Here is a 15,524-nt window from a genome sequence, read left to right as displayed (position 1 = left end):
TGCCTGAAGCTTAAAAAACTTAGGGCACCTTCTCTAAGAAAAAGAATAGGTTAAAAACATAGAATAAGCAATTTTAAAGATTATAAATTTTAACAAATTGAAAAGTGCCATAAGCATCACCAAAACCCAGAAAAACAACCTAAATTATTCATTATTACTCTCTGACATATTTCTATAATACTGTTTTATCTGCATTTTTACTATTTATTTTATTTTGTTTTATTTTATTTTTGCCTGCGCCACGCGGCTTGCAGGATCTTAGTTCCCTGACCAGGTATTGAACCGGGGCCCACGGCAGTGAAAGCACAGAGTCCTAACTGCTGGACCACCAGGGAATTCCCAATTTTATTATTAATTGATGCATAAAATATCTGACTTCATACACAGATGTATCCTCTATTTGTAGTACACAAATATATATATATGTGCATCATAAGCACAGGCCCTCTATTGATCCTACCAGTTTTTCATTATCTGTCACTCCTTTCCATGTCCTAACCTCCTTACTCAGATTAAAGCTTATCATTATTAGCCTCCTCTGTGCCTACACTTGCTCAGCTAAAATAAGGCTAATTAAAAACAGCGTGGCATCCTTCCTAACTCTCCTTCAAATGCATGACCAGTTTCAACTGGGCAGTGCATACTACCTGGCAATCCTGCAGTCTCAGTAAGCTTGTTCACCTGTGCTGCAGAATGACTAGTTCACATCAATCCCTTAAACCTCCAAAACCTCCTTATCCAACCCTCGCTCTCAGTTGATGAACTTGTTTGTTGACTAAAGCAGGACCTATGTGAGTGGGGCTCCTCATCTTGCCCCACACCTTTACCCACTTTCCTACACCTGGATCTACTCTCTGCCTCCTTACGTTTAGATGAAGTTCTTAGCTCCTTTCGAAGGCAGTCCTGGCATCTTTATCTTTCCCCTTGCAAGAGCTTTGCTCCTACAATTAATACTCTTTTCTCATGCATAATCAATTTCTTCTCTTTTAAATAATTCCTTTCAACATACAAATGCACTCTATATTAATCCCCTCTGTATTAGTCTACTACTTACTGCTGTAACAACATCTTAAACAACACAGCTTTATCATCTTACAGTTCTGTAGATAGATGTCCTACAGGGATGGGTCTTATTGGGTTAAAATGAAGGAACCAGCAGGGCTGCATTCCTTTCTGGAGGCTCTCTGGAAGAATCCATTTCCTTGCCCTTTCCAGCCTTTAGAGGCTGCCCACATTCCTTGGCTCTTGGTCTTCAAAGCAAGCAATGTCCCATCTCTCTGTGCCTTCCCCCCAGAGCCACATCTCCCTATGATTCTCTTCTGCCTCCCCTTTCCACTTTTAAGGATCCTTGTGATTATATTGGGACCACCTGGATAATCCAGGCTGATCTATTTTAAAATCAGCTGATTAGCAACCTTGATTCCGTCTTCAACGTTAATTCTCTTTTGCCATATAACTTATATTCACAGGTTCCAGGGATTATGGCCTAGAACTGTTTGGGGCCATTGTTCTTCCTACCACACCTTCTTAAAGAAAAAAATTTTCCCAGACTCTAGAATCTAATCTGGTCAATGTCCTATTTCTCTGTTCATGTTCACAGTCAAAAGTCTTGGAAGAGTTATCTTCATTCACTGTTGCAGTCTTGTGGGAATGAGCTATTAACCTGTGGGGTCTGTGCTAACTCTGGCTAGCTAGTGTTGTAACTGAATTGTAGGACATTCAGTTGGTGTCCAGAGAGTGGAAGAATTGGTTAGTGTGGGAAAACCACACACACATTTGGTGTCAGATATGTTGAGAGAAAGGACACAGTGTTTCCCCTTTTACCCGGTTAAGATGAAGACGTGATTTCCTGACAACCCAGCAATTGCACTATTAGGTACCTACCCTAGAGAAACTCTGACATGAACACAGGGACACATGGACATAAATGTTCATTGCAGCACTAATTATAATAGTGAAAAAATGAAAAAGTACTTGTAGTTAGCAGGAGAGTGAATATATAAATTATAGTTTATTAGTATAATGGAACATTTATATCATTTCAGAAAAATCATTTCAACCCAGTTTCAAATGGATATGTAGGGACTTCCCTGGCAGTCCAGTGGTTAGGACTCCACACTTCCACGTTAGGGGGCCCAGGACCTGATCCCTGGTCGGGGAACTAAGATCCCCCAGTGCAGTGAAAAAAAACAAAAAGAATATGTAAAGTATGACATTGTTCATATAAATTTCCAAAAGGTACAATAGTATATATTTTTAACAGATACACATTTGTAATATAAATACAAACATACCAAATTCAGCTTATTATTTACTTCTGAAGACGGAGGGAAGAGGTATAGGAGCTGTAATGTTGCTGTTATTTATGTTTTATTTCTTTAAAAAGGAAAGAGATCTAAGATAAATGTGCATTAACATTTGTTAAATCTCAGTGTAGGGGGTACCTAGATTATTTGTTATATTATTTTCTGGACTTTTGTATATTTGAAATATGCTAGAATTTAAAGTAATTTTTAAAGGAAAAATGCTTGGACTTGTATAAATAGTTTCATGAGAAAAGTTTTGACTTTAAAAGTCTGAAACTTTAACAAAATTGGACTTGCCCAACATGTCTTGGGGCAACCTTAAAATGTCCCCGTTTTTTGCCAAGCAAAAGAAGACATAAAATTGTAGAAAACTTAATGAAGCCATGTACCCTGGAAATATTTGAAATGGTTTATGGCTTGGGGCAAAGGAAGAAAACTGAAGCCATGCCAATGTCAAAAGTCACAATTCCCTTTAGAATCACCGATCTTTCTTCTAATATCTGGACACAGATCCTTAAAATGGCTCCTAAACCACTTTCCTTCAACAGGCAAACAACTGGGTGAAACTGCTGATGCCTCTCATTTTAACCAGCTCTTCCACTATCATTCTTTTTTTCATACACGGGTGCCACTATTTCTTCCACTAAAAATTGGAAGAAATATTCCAACTTTTCGGATCCCCTTTTGGAGACTTGGCAAGCCCTTGCCACTTTCCGAATGGTGAAAAAACGTCTTTGTCCAGGAAAACTTTGTGTGAATGGAACATTTCGGTTCTCTGGGCACAGATGGAGCACCTGAGCTCAGTAACACGCCTGGTTGGGCGGCTTTGCTGAAGACGCTCCGCACATTGTCATGACTCATTGCTCTCAGTATCAACAGGAATTGGGCTGTGCCAGCAGATCTGAAAAGAAACTTGTCTACTGCTGTGAAAGTCGGTGACTTTCACAGAGCCTGGTCCTGATGTCAGCCTTTTCAAGAAAATTTGACTAGAAAAGAGATCAGAGTAGGAAGCTCTTCTCCATTACACTTAGTCCACTTGGGACTTTCCAAAGAACAAATCTTAAAGTATGTGATTGAACTTCATGCATAAGTTGTATGTGTGCTCAATAGAGAGAGAGAGAGGAAGAGAGAGAAAGAAAGCCTTCTCAGAACAATTTAACTGGGAGGTGTTCATTCCTAGTTTTGTTACATCATAGGTGTTTTTGACCATGAGACTAAGATAAATCTTTTGATCCAAGGTCCTACATAGAGCATTCTGGATGCTGCTAAAAAAACCCCATCAACTCTTATAGCTCAGCTGCCATGTCAGGAAGTGAAGATAGAAACCAAACAACAATGTAAACTTTCCAATGAAGAGGAAGGACTTTCTGTGGTCTGAAGCTCAAAGTCTTGTTAGTTTCTCTGCAAGCAGAAATCTTCAATACCCCAAAACACCATAAAATTCTTTTGAATGTTACTTCTGCTTAGATGACTTTAAAATTAAATCATGAATTCATCATCCTTTTTGGCCCACAGAAAGCTTCAAAGATGGTTCCATTGATTCACAGTGGTGATGAGGCATGAATTCAACTCAATCTTGGAGTATGTACTTTAACGTATATTAAGCCAATATTTTCAGAGCTTTTTGCCATTAAAAAAAACTGAAATTAAATGGATGACATAGATGACATAACACGACTTCTTATTCAAATCAAAAGCAGCCTTTCACTGGAATTCACTATTGAGTAAAGCTGAGATTGCCTTTTATTTTGTAGACACTTGGGTTTAATTTAAATTAATGAAGATAACATTTTGCATAATAATACTTATAGCAGTTATTTATTGCTTACTACAAGCTAAGCACCATGATATTACTTTGTATACAATGTCTAACTTAACCCTTTAAACAGTTCTATGAGGGGAGCATCAATATTACGTCCCTTAAACAGATCAGAGAATTGAGACGTTAGAGATTATGTAACTTACCCAGTGTCACACAGCTAGTACATGATAAAACCAAATATTTCAGCATACATCTGTCTGATTCCAGAGCCCACCCTTATATGTCAAAGGAATTAATTTTTAATGCAATAAAATAAACAGCTTGACCAGCTCAGTTTCTGTGCATTTTCCTTTGAAAGATTTCTTTTGATTTTATCGCAAGGTTAGGGCTTCGTAATCAGTGAATCTTAGGGCTACGAACAACTAGACCAGACAAACCAGGTAGCATGGGCTCCCTGCACAGCCCCTCCCCTCTCTGTCTTTGCATCCTTGTGTCTGGCACACAGCAGGTATAAATATTTGTCAAATGGCACACAGGCAGGACGGCTGTCCTAAGGTGGCCCTGGAAGTAAGCTGACTGTCTCCCAGGGCTTTACTTGGGAGGCGGGGACAGTTTGGGGTAGGCAAGTACTCCTTGGCGTTTGTGCCCTAGCCAGCCTTTGATCCTCAGCTTTGCAGATTCAGAACTCTGATTTTATCGGCATCTGAAGCACTTATTAATGTCTCAGGGACACACAGTCACATTAATGTAGCCCACTTGCCTGGGCTACATTTGTCTAAGAGCCAAATAACTCAATTTATAATGAAAAATATGAAGGTCAGAAACGCAGGAATGTTAAAGTCATCGTGAACAGCGTGCATTCTCCAAGAAGGCAGACCTACGTGGGAGTGAAAGCAGGACTGTAAGCTTACTTGGTAAATATGGAAAATGAACAGGAGGGGTTAATTAGAGGAATCCAGTGTTTACTGGCCTCTGCTAAGAGAGCTTGAGACATTTATCTCCACAAATAAGGAGAGCCCTGCCAAACGGAACAGAACAGAATGGCTCTCCCCAGGACCTTTGCATTCCGACTCTTTTTTGCTAAGGGGGCTGCTGACTCGCTACTGAGGGACACATTCTTCCTTTGCATATGCTAATGACTTTAATCTGGTTACACTCCTGTTTTATTGGTCAGACCTCTTTCAGGTTAATTTGCATATCGCTGCAAAATCCACTTGTTGAATTTTTTTAAAGTTTAATTCCCCCAAGGCAATTTTATTGGTGGGCATTCTACTATAACTTCAGTGTACTAATGACTAGCATTTTCTAAGGCCACTCAGTAGATCTTCCAACAGAAATTGCTCCTCCTAATTTTAAAGTCAATACATAAGCTGTATGAAGAAGAGGATTATAGTCATTCATTCAATGAACATTTAAGGGGTTACACCTACTATCTGTCAGGCTTGTTCCATGCAAGTTACCGTTTAAACAAGAGAGTACAAAGGCAAATGACACCTCCTACCTTCAAGGAGCCTGCAGGTGTGTAAACACATATGTAAACAAAAACACCATAAAAGACTATCTGAATAAAACGACTTGTAAACAAAAAGATGGTGTTTAGTTCTAAATAGAAATAAGAACAAGTTGTTATAAAATAGAAAACTAATAAGGACCTACTGTATAGCACAGGGAACTCTACTCAATACTCTGTAATGACCTATATGGGAATCTAAAAAAGAGTGGATATATATATATATGTATAACTGATTCACTTTGCTGTACAGCAGAAGCTAACACAACAATGTAAATCAACTACAACTAAATCCCTGGGGGCACAGTGTTTAAGACTCTGTGCTCCCAATGCAGGGGGCCCAGGTTCGATCCCTGGCCAGGGAACTAGATCCCACATGCATGCCTCAACTAGGAGTTGGCGTGCCACAACTAAGGAGCCCACGTGCCACAACAAAGGAGCCGGTGAGCTACAATTAAGACCTGGCACAACCAAATAAATAAATAAATATTAAAAAAAAAAAAAAGACCAAGTTGTTGTGCAAGCACAGACTGAGGAGAGATGCCTTCACCAAGAATGAATGGGAGATTTTTTTAAGTAGACAAGAGAGGAATATGCATTCCAATAGATGGAACCACTTATGGAAAGGTACAGAAATATAAGTGCCTCCAAGGAATGGAGAAGGTGCTGCCTCTGGAAGGTTGGGAGTGGACACAAAGGTGGGCTGGAGGGGACACAGGCATAGGGATGAGTCTACTTGAGTCTTCAGGACCAAAGGCACAGGAGACCTTTCCCACCTTCCCTCTTCCCGCTGGAATTCTCTCTCACCTCTCCATGTTTGCCTCTTGTGCCTCTGGCTATTCTCTGTTACTTTCAGAAGCCTCTGCTTTCCTCAGGTAATTCTTTAAATCAGCGATTTTTAAAAATTAATTTTTTATTACATAATGCATATGTGTGGTACAATATTCAAAAGATGTAAGAGCAAAGTGTGACAAATCAGGTTTCCCTTTGACTTACGATGGCCAGCCACACAGTTCTGCTCTTCCGCTCCCAGGGACTACCTCTGGTACCAGCTTCCTGCATATCCTTCCAGAACGTCTCTGCATAGGCAAGTATATGCACATGTTTATACACAAATGCATGTATGTATATAATTTTTTACACAAATAATAGACTACTACTACATCTTGCTTTCTTTGCTTTACAATAGATTTTGGGGATCTTTCCATTTTTATTTATCCTTTTATTCATTCGACAAGTCTCTATGGAGTGCCTACCATAGGCCAGGCACACTTAGGTGGTGAGGATACAGCAGTGGGCAAAATAGGTAAAATGTCTGCCTTCGTGGAAATTAGATATTCTAGTAGAAGGGGTACAGGAAAGACAGACAAAAATCAAATAAGCACTGAAACATATATAGTGTGCCAGATGGTGATAAGTACTATGGAGAAAAATAAAGCAGAGTCCTGAGAGGGTAGAAGTTGGAGAGTGGCTGCAATGGTTGCAGGAGAGACAGAGACTGAGAGATCTTGTTCCCTATTGGTCCAGTAGCATTCTGTCAGATGAATGTATCATAATCTGCTTAATCAGTCCCCGACTGATAGAAATTTACATTGTTTCTAACATTTTGCTGTTACAGTGATGCAATTCTTGCACACATGTCATTTGACACATCCAAGAGTATATTTGTAGCTTAAATCCCTAGAAGTGGAATTGCCAGATTAAAGTCATTAGCATATGCAAAGGGTCTGTGCAGTTTTAATTTTAAGAGATTTTGCCAAATTACTCTCTGAAGAGTACCAATTTACAGCCCTTTCAGCAATGAATGAGCGGACCACATCTTCATCAACACAGTGTGTTGTCAAGATTCACGATGTTTGCCTATCTGATGAGTAAACCATGAAATCTTATAAGTCTGATTTGCATTCACTTTTTATGATTGAAGGTGAGTTTCTTCTCATGTATTTAAAGTCCATTTCTACATCTTGTAAACTATCTGTTCATATCCTTTGCCAAATTTTCTATTATGTGTGTGTGGGGGGGGGTAGGGTTGGTTGTTTTGTTTTGCTTCATTTCTGATTTGTAGAAACTCTTTTCAGTAAAGAATTTGCATCCTCTTTGGGACGTGAGTAGCAAATACTTTACTGAATTTGTCAGTTCTTTTGACTGTGTTTATAATAAATGGCTTTAGTGATACAGAAAATTTTTGTTATTATGTAGCTTAATTAAACCATCTTTTTAATGGCATCAGAAATTATTATTCTTTTTAACTTCCTGTGTTTTCTTCTAGTACTTTTACAGTTTATTTTTTAACATTTAAATATTTGGAATCCATTCTGTATAAAGTATGAGGCATGGCTCAATTTTTTTTTTTGACTGATTACCTAATTGTCCCAACAGTGTTTAAGAATAATTCCTCTTTTCTCCATTTCTTTAAAATTCCCACTTTTTCATATGCCAAATCCCAATAAACATTTGGGTCCAATTTGGATTTTCTAGTCAACTCCATAGATTTGACTGTTCATTTATTCCACAAATGTATATGTGCCAGGCACTATTCTTTACATGCATCAGTACCATATGTTATTTTATTTATTTATGTTTGTTTGGCCGCACCACGTGGCTTGCAGGATCTTAGTTCCCCAACCAAGGATCGAACCCATGCCCCCTGCAGTGGAAGCACGGAGTCTTAACCACTGGAGCGCCAGGGAATTCCCATCAGTACCATATTTTAAATGTTTCAGCTTATAAAATACATTTTACTGTCTGATAGAAAAACGCATCTCATTTTTCTTATTTTTTTTAGACTTTCCCTGGCTCTTTTTATTTGCTTGTTTTTCATTTGAACTTTAGAATCAGTTTTCTAGTTCCAAAATAAATCATCTTAGTGTTTTTCTTGGGATTACCCAAAATTTTATAGATTAATTTAGGGAGAATTGACATCTTTGTCATGCTGAAATTTCCTGAACGAGAGCATGGGATATCATTTAGTATGTCTTTTTGTGTGTCCCTCACTAGTTTTCATTTAAATCTTTCACATGTTCTATACATTTTATCCTTTCTTTCAGTTTTTGTCTTCTTACTGGTTGTATAATAATCTTTAGTTTCTATGTACTAATTTTGAGTTCTCTTATTGTTTCTGACAGTTTTTCATTTGATTCCCTTGAGTTTTCTGGGTAAACAATCATAGCATCAGCAAATAATGATGATTTTCTTCACTTTTTCCAATTTTTTTATTTTTATTTATTTATGTCATCTAATTATGTTGGCTAAATAATAGTGGTGATAAAGAAGACCCTTAACTTATTCCTGATGTTACTGGGAATGCTGCTCTTTGTCATAGCTAGAAGCAGGAGTTTCCATTAGATATTTTAATCATAAAAATCTGGGGTGCTTACCAGAGATCAAACTCTTTGAAAGAGATGAAGTTTATACAAAGATTCTTTCTAGTCATGGGGAGTTATCATAAAGCTATATTTAGACAAATGAGGGAGATAAGAAACAATGATGGTGTGTTTGCTAATTACTCTTTGTTTCACCCTTTTTTGTTAGCCCAACACTACTCTAACAATTTTATATATACCAGATTATCTGAAATTAATCTCATCAAGGATTACAGGCTCTACACAGAGGCAAAATGCCCCAAAAGGAAACTTAATTGATAGAAGTTTCAGTGTCTTGCTCTGACATTGTTCATTCTTTAAGGGATGTACCAGAGGAGAATTAAATTGCCAAACAAAAAGAATAGGAAGGGAGTATGAGATCCAAATCACCTGGTAGTACAATAACTCATCAGCCTCTAATTAGCCAAAATTTGGCCTTAATTTAGAGGCTATTTCTTTTTTTTTTCCTTCAAACATACAAAAATTTGGCCCCTGCTTGTCTAATCTATCAGTACTCAAGTTTTCCCGTCTAGAAAAGTTGCTTTGAGCTTGTGCAAAGGCTTTCACCTTTATTTTCCACATCACCTTAAATAGAACAAATCTTTAAAAAGATCTGTTGAATGTGTTAGGTAATTAGTGCATCCTGTGTGGTTTTATATTACCAATATGTTGCAATGTCTCTTGAACAAAGGAAAGGCTTTAGTTAGTCTAAATATACATCAGCTTTTAAAAAGATGATGAATGTAGATAGTTTCCAAATGTCATATTACTAGAAAACTATGTTTTTGGATTACTAACACTTGGATTTGTACTGAGTCTTTATCAATCATTATGGTTAATATTTACTCTATCTTTTGCTATTTTATTTTTCATTTTCCTTTTAAAACACCCAAAAGGCACTGTAACCCTCTAAATCTGTTATTCATTAACAACACGCATGTTGAGGTAAGGACATTTCTAAAGCCCCAAATTGCTGACTTTAAGAGGGTTTAGTCTGTTTGATTTTTTTCAAGGATGCAATGGTGGGAGGAAAGAGTTGAATAATTTAAGCACTGTTCTACATGTGATAAGATGAAACTAGGACCATTTTAACAGCCTGGAAAAGGTCTGTCAAAACAACCCCTTTCGGCTTCCCTGGTGGCGCAGTGGTTGAGAATCTGTCAATAAGCCAATGCAGGGGACATGGGTTCGCACCCTGGTCTGGGAAGATCCCACATGCCATGGAGCTGCTAGGCCCGTGAGCCACAACTACTGAGCCTGCGCATCTGGAGCCTGTGCCCTGCAACAAGAGAGGCCGCGACAGTGAAAGGACCGTGCACCGCGATGAAGAGTGGCCCCCGCTTGCCGCAACTAGAGAAAGCCCTCGCACAGAAACGAAGACCCAACACAGCCAAAAATAAATTAAAAAATAAATAAATTAAAAAAAAACAACCCCTTTGCTTTCATTCTCCAAACTCTATTTAGAAGATCTGATTAATTGTCACAGTCTAGTATCACTTTCCTAAATGGATTAATTCTCACCTCAGGTTCCTGGCAAACCTGTGGGTCAGCAGCTTCCGAGCATTTTGACCACAATTCATAGTAATAAATATATTTTACATTGTGAACTTATGCATGTATGTGCATAGTTTCTTAAGATGATACTTAATCGATCTACAGGTTTTACACTCTCGTATTTTCTGTTCTTAATCTAGCCTATCCCCTCCTGCTCTATTCATTTAAAAAATTGCTAGTTGTAACTTCTAACTCTGCAGTTTGAAAAACAATGCTATAATTCACTGCTTCTCAGATTTTAATCACCTAGGGATCTTGTTAAAGTGCAGATTCTAATTGGGTAGGTCTGAGATACTGCATGTCTAACAAACTTGCAGGTGGTGCTGATTGATGCCGCTGGTTTGTGGAGCAGGTTTTGGAGAAGTAAGCCTGAAGATATTTATCTTTGGTTCTTGTGGCCCAATCTCTGGTTTATTCTGCTGAGGCAAGGGTCTTAGAATCTTATTAAGTCCTTCTTTTTGTATTTTACATTTTGTTGGGGTGAACAATTAAATCTATAATTTCAGGTTGTGTTAAGTGCAGTGAAGAGAAATGACACAGGCTGAAGGGAAAGGTCATGGCAGAGAGGGGCGTTGGATGTTTTAGGCTGGGTGTTTAGGCAACGCCTAACTGGGCCAGTGACATTTGACAAAGACCTAAACGAGGGGAGAAAACTGTGGGAAGATCTGGAGGAAGGACAGTCCAGGCAGAGAGAACAAAAAGGACACAGGTCCTGAGGTGGGAAAATAATGGATATTGTTGCCGGGTACACGCTTCACAAACAGCGTAAAGACAGGTCTGACTAGAGGGGAGTAAGAAAGGAGAGTAAAAAGATCAGGGCACTTAGGTAAGCAGCCCTGATCATATAGGACCCTGTAGGCTGAGTTAAATTTGGATTTTATTCTAAGGGTGATGGGAAATACTGCAGAGTTTTGAGCAGGGAAATGACATGAAATTTCAGTTTTAAATGATACATGGTGAATATACTATAGAAGAGTAAGAGTAGAAGTATGGAGACTTGTTAGGACATTATAACAGTGGATCGTACTGACTTCTTTCCAATGACAGAATTGTGCCCATTTATTTTCTAGAACAGCTAGAGTTTCTACTTACAAAATCTCTTAAATTTTTGCTCCACCTCCCATTTTGGAAACCTCTTATCTGTTCTAGCCTGGATGACTTCCTTAATCATTCAGGTTAAACAGAATGATATTCCAAAGTATAAATCTGATGATTATACTATTAAATAAAAATCCTTCATTTTTCTCTAGTTTGCTTCAGGATAAAGTCCAATCTTAGCATAACCTAAACATACTTTTGAATCTTGTCTCTGATTCCTTTTAAAGTAGGTTCAGGTACATGCAAACAAGCTAACATATAAAAATTTTATTCTCTCCTTCTGTAGTATCTTCCTCTGCTCCCTTTTCTGCCTTGAAAACACCTACTTATTCTTCGTAAATCAGTTCAGATGTCGCCTCCTCAGACTTGGATGCCCTCTGTGCCCACTCTCAAAGGAGCTAGGTGCACATTCCTCTGTAGCAGTTGACTCACAGACCCCTACTTTAGCTTTCATCATATTTTATAACTGTTTGTACTTTGGGATTGTGAGCCCCTCAAGGTCAATAACCATATTCTATCCATTTTTATGTCCTCAGCACATAGCATTGGCCCTGGCACATAAACAGGCTCTTAGCAAATATTTGCCAAATAAGTAAGTAAGTGATGGACAACGGAAAATGAGCCACCCTTAATAAATAACATGAGATGCAAAAGTTATGCAATATCTATCACTCTAGCTTTGAAGACAGAATCAGGCCAAAGGGAAGGCTTGGTCCCTCTTGCCCTCCTCAGCCTGCACGGCAAAGTCCACTGGTATTGTCCCAGAGTACTATGGAACCCTGATCTTGGGACCCTTTGTGTCTACAGTGTTCCCTGAACCCACGTTTGTGAGGCCAAGCAACCTGGGTGACCACAGAACTTGAAGTGCCTTTTTGACAGCCACCTACATATTCAATGAAGGAATCCAGATTTACAACCAAATTATTTTAACTATCAACCACCATTTCAAAAAATCAAAATTGGTAATTTGCAAAGTTAGTCAACAGTAAAGGAACAGAGCAATAGCCCCTGGCATATTTTTCTGTATACATAACTTTCCCCTAAGGACAGAGGTCAGAAACCAGAAAATTCCAAAGAAAATTTGATAGTTAAGTATATAAGCTGTCCCTTAAATTCTTCTAGAGCCAAGATGATGATTTTTTTCCCTATTTTTATCTTTCTACACCCTAGTGCCTCATAGAGTGCCAGTACCTTGTGGGTACTTAATACATGTTGATTGGAAAATGTTGAACGGAGACTCTTACTTTGAAATTTTTTTCCAACTTTATTTTTGCCTTGGGCTTGTTTCTTTCAAACCTGTATAAATAACAAGGAAAAACATACTCAATAGTTTCTAAACCAATAACATCACAACTGGTATTTCTGTTGCCTTATGTTACTATAAGTATCACAATAAATGTACAAAGCAGTGTTCAGAAAGAAACAGGCTTGTATCACAGGGAAGCAAGGCCCAAATTTCTTATTCTTTCATGGTATTATTCTAGTTGTATGGTCCATAGTGTTGTTAAAGGTTTGAACAATAAGACATAGTATAGGCTATTCAAGAAGTCAAGGGAGGGGAAAGAAAAGAGTTATACTGAGAAAGTATGGTATATTTGGCCATTTTGTAAATGGCTGAATATCACCAGTTTCATATGGTTCAACCTAAGAGCAAAAAGGAAGGGAAAATTGAGGGAAAGTATTTCTAAAATAAAAGATATGTTCATGCCACATTAATGCTTTGAAGGACTCAACAAAAATGAAGATGGCCCATCAGAATCAGCCAGGGGCTATATAGCATATTGGTTAAGATATGAATTTCAAAGTCAGACTTCATTTAATTGAATTCTGCGTATACATATATCACTTACTGCGTGATCTTGTCTTCTGCCTCAGTTTCTTTGCCTGTAAACGGGAAAAATAATAATACTTACCTCATTGGGGGTTTGAGTAGATTAAATAGAATAAAACTGTAGTGAGCTAAGAAATGTGCTTTAGTAGAAACCAAGTTTCCGGGACTTCCCTGGTGGTGCAGTGGTTAAGAATCCGCCTGCCAATGCAGGGGACATGGGTTCAATCCCTGGTCCAGGAAGATCCCACATGCTGCAGAGCAACTAAGCCCGTGTGTCACAACTACTGAGCCTGTGCTCTAGAGCCCGTGAGCCACAACTACTGAAGCCCGTGTGCCAAAACTACTGAAGCCCGTGAGCCACAACTACTGAAGCCCGTGTGCCACAACTACTGAAGCCCGTGTGCCACAACTACTGAAGCCTGTGTGCCTAGAGCCCACGCTCCGCAACAAGAGAAGCCACCGCAATGAGAAGTCTGCGCACCACAACGAAGAGTAGCCCCTCTCGCTGCAACTAGAGAAAACCCATGCGCAGCAATGAAGACCCAATGCAGCCAAAATTTAATTAATTAATTAATTATTTTAAAAAAGAAACCAAGTTTCTATTAGATGCGTGATGTTATTTCTATCAGTCTTCTTCAATCAGAGAGGAAACCATGATGTTAGCAGTCATTTATGTGAGGGCAAATACGAATTTGGGGTTCCTAAGTATTTTTATGTATTTACTAGAGGAGATCAGGCTTTGGGGTCAAAAGGATCTGGATTTGTCTTTGGGGGAATTTATTTACCTTTTCTAAGTATCATCTTTTTCATCTGAAAAGTGAGCAAAAGATGTACCTAATTCATATGGTTGTTGTGAAAAGTAAATGAAATTATTTATGTAAAATTCTCAACAGAAAAGTCACAAAGTACTTAATAAGTCATAGCTATTACTATTCATAGTAATTAACTACATTGACCTGAATATTGCAAATAGATCTTCTTACAGTTTCCTAAAATTAACCAATTCAAAAAAGAGGTTAAATTTTTGTTTATTTTACAAACTTATCCTTGAATATTCTGTAATAGTCATTGCCTAGTTAATTTGTTTTAAATTGAATTAGAGGGACTTCCCTGGTGGTCCAGTGGTAAAGAATCTGCCTTCCAATGCAGGGGACGCAGGTTCGATCCCTGGTCGGGGAACTAAGATCCCACATGCCGCAGGGCAACTAATCCCGTGTGCCACAACTACTGAGCCCACACTCCTCATCTAGAGAGCCTGCGTGCCACCCACGCGCTCTGGAGTCCATGCGCCACAACTAGAGAGAGAAAACCCGCACACCACAACTAGAGAGTAGCCCAAGAGCCGCAACGAAGATCCTGTGTGCTGCAAATAAGACCCGATGCAGCCAAAAATAAGAAATAAATTAATAAAATAAATATTTTTAAAAAGTGAATTAGAATTTTTAAAAACATAAATTCTGTAGATGCATTCAGTTTCATATAATTCATCTGTATAAACAGTGTTGTAATTTCAGGATGAGTACCACATAGAAACATTAAAAATATTATTTAATGTATCTTAAAAATTACAGTGTCTAGTTGTAAAGTTCTATGTAACAAAAGTGTAAAAGAAGTACAATGAAACAAAAATTGTTTGGTTTTTTGGTAAACAAAGGCATATTTTGGTGTTTATTACAATAAAGAGGAGGCAACGAAAGGACTGACAGAGCCTAGTGAAAGGGGTGCCATCTATCTGAAGGGATAGCTTAAGCTCCATTTCCCTTCCTTAAATCTCCATTTAGCTCTGACACAGTGGTGCTGCCATTCATAGGCTTCAACTCTAAGGAGATATTCTTCCAACCAGAATGTTCTTATAAGTGATGTAATTTAAAAGGTGGGGAAGGAAGAGCAAGCATATTTGCTAAAATCAACTCAGAAGATTGAGAGATAAGCAGATAGAATGTGAACAAGAAAAGATCAGCTCAGATTGAGTCTTCAAATTGTTGTGAGAGGCATTTGTTTAGAAAGATACTCCTAGGGATCCATATGTTCAAAGAGAAAAAGAATGAATTCAAACATAACGTCATTGAGATGTATTTGATTAATGTAAAGGACAACACTA

The sequence above is a fragment of the Balaenoptera physalus genome, assembly GCF_965194825.1.
Source record: "Balaenoptera physalus genome assembly, chromosome: 13".
Taxonomy (NCBI): Eukaryota; Metazoa; Chordata; class Mammalia; order Artiodactyla; family Balaenopteridae; genus Balaenoptera; species Balaenoptera physalus.
Note: the sequence above shows the minus strand (reverse complement) of the source record.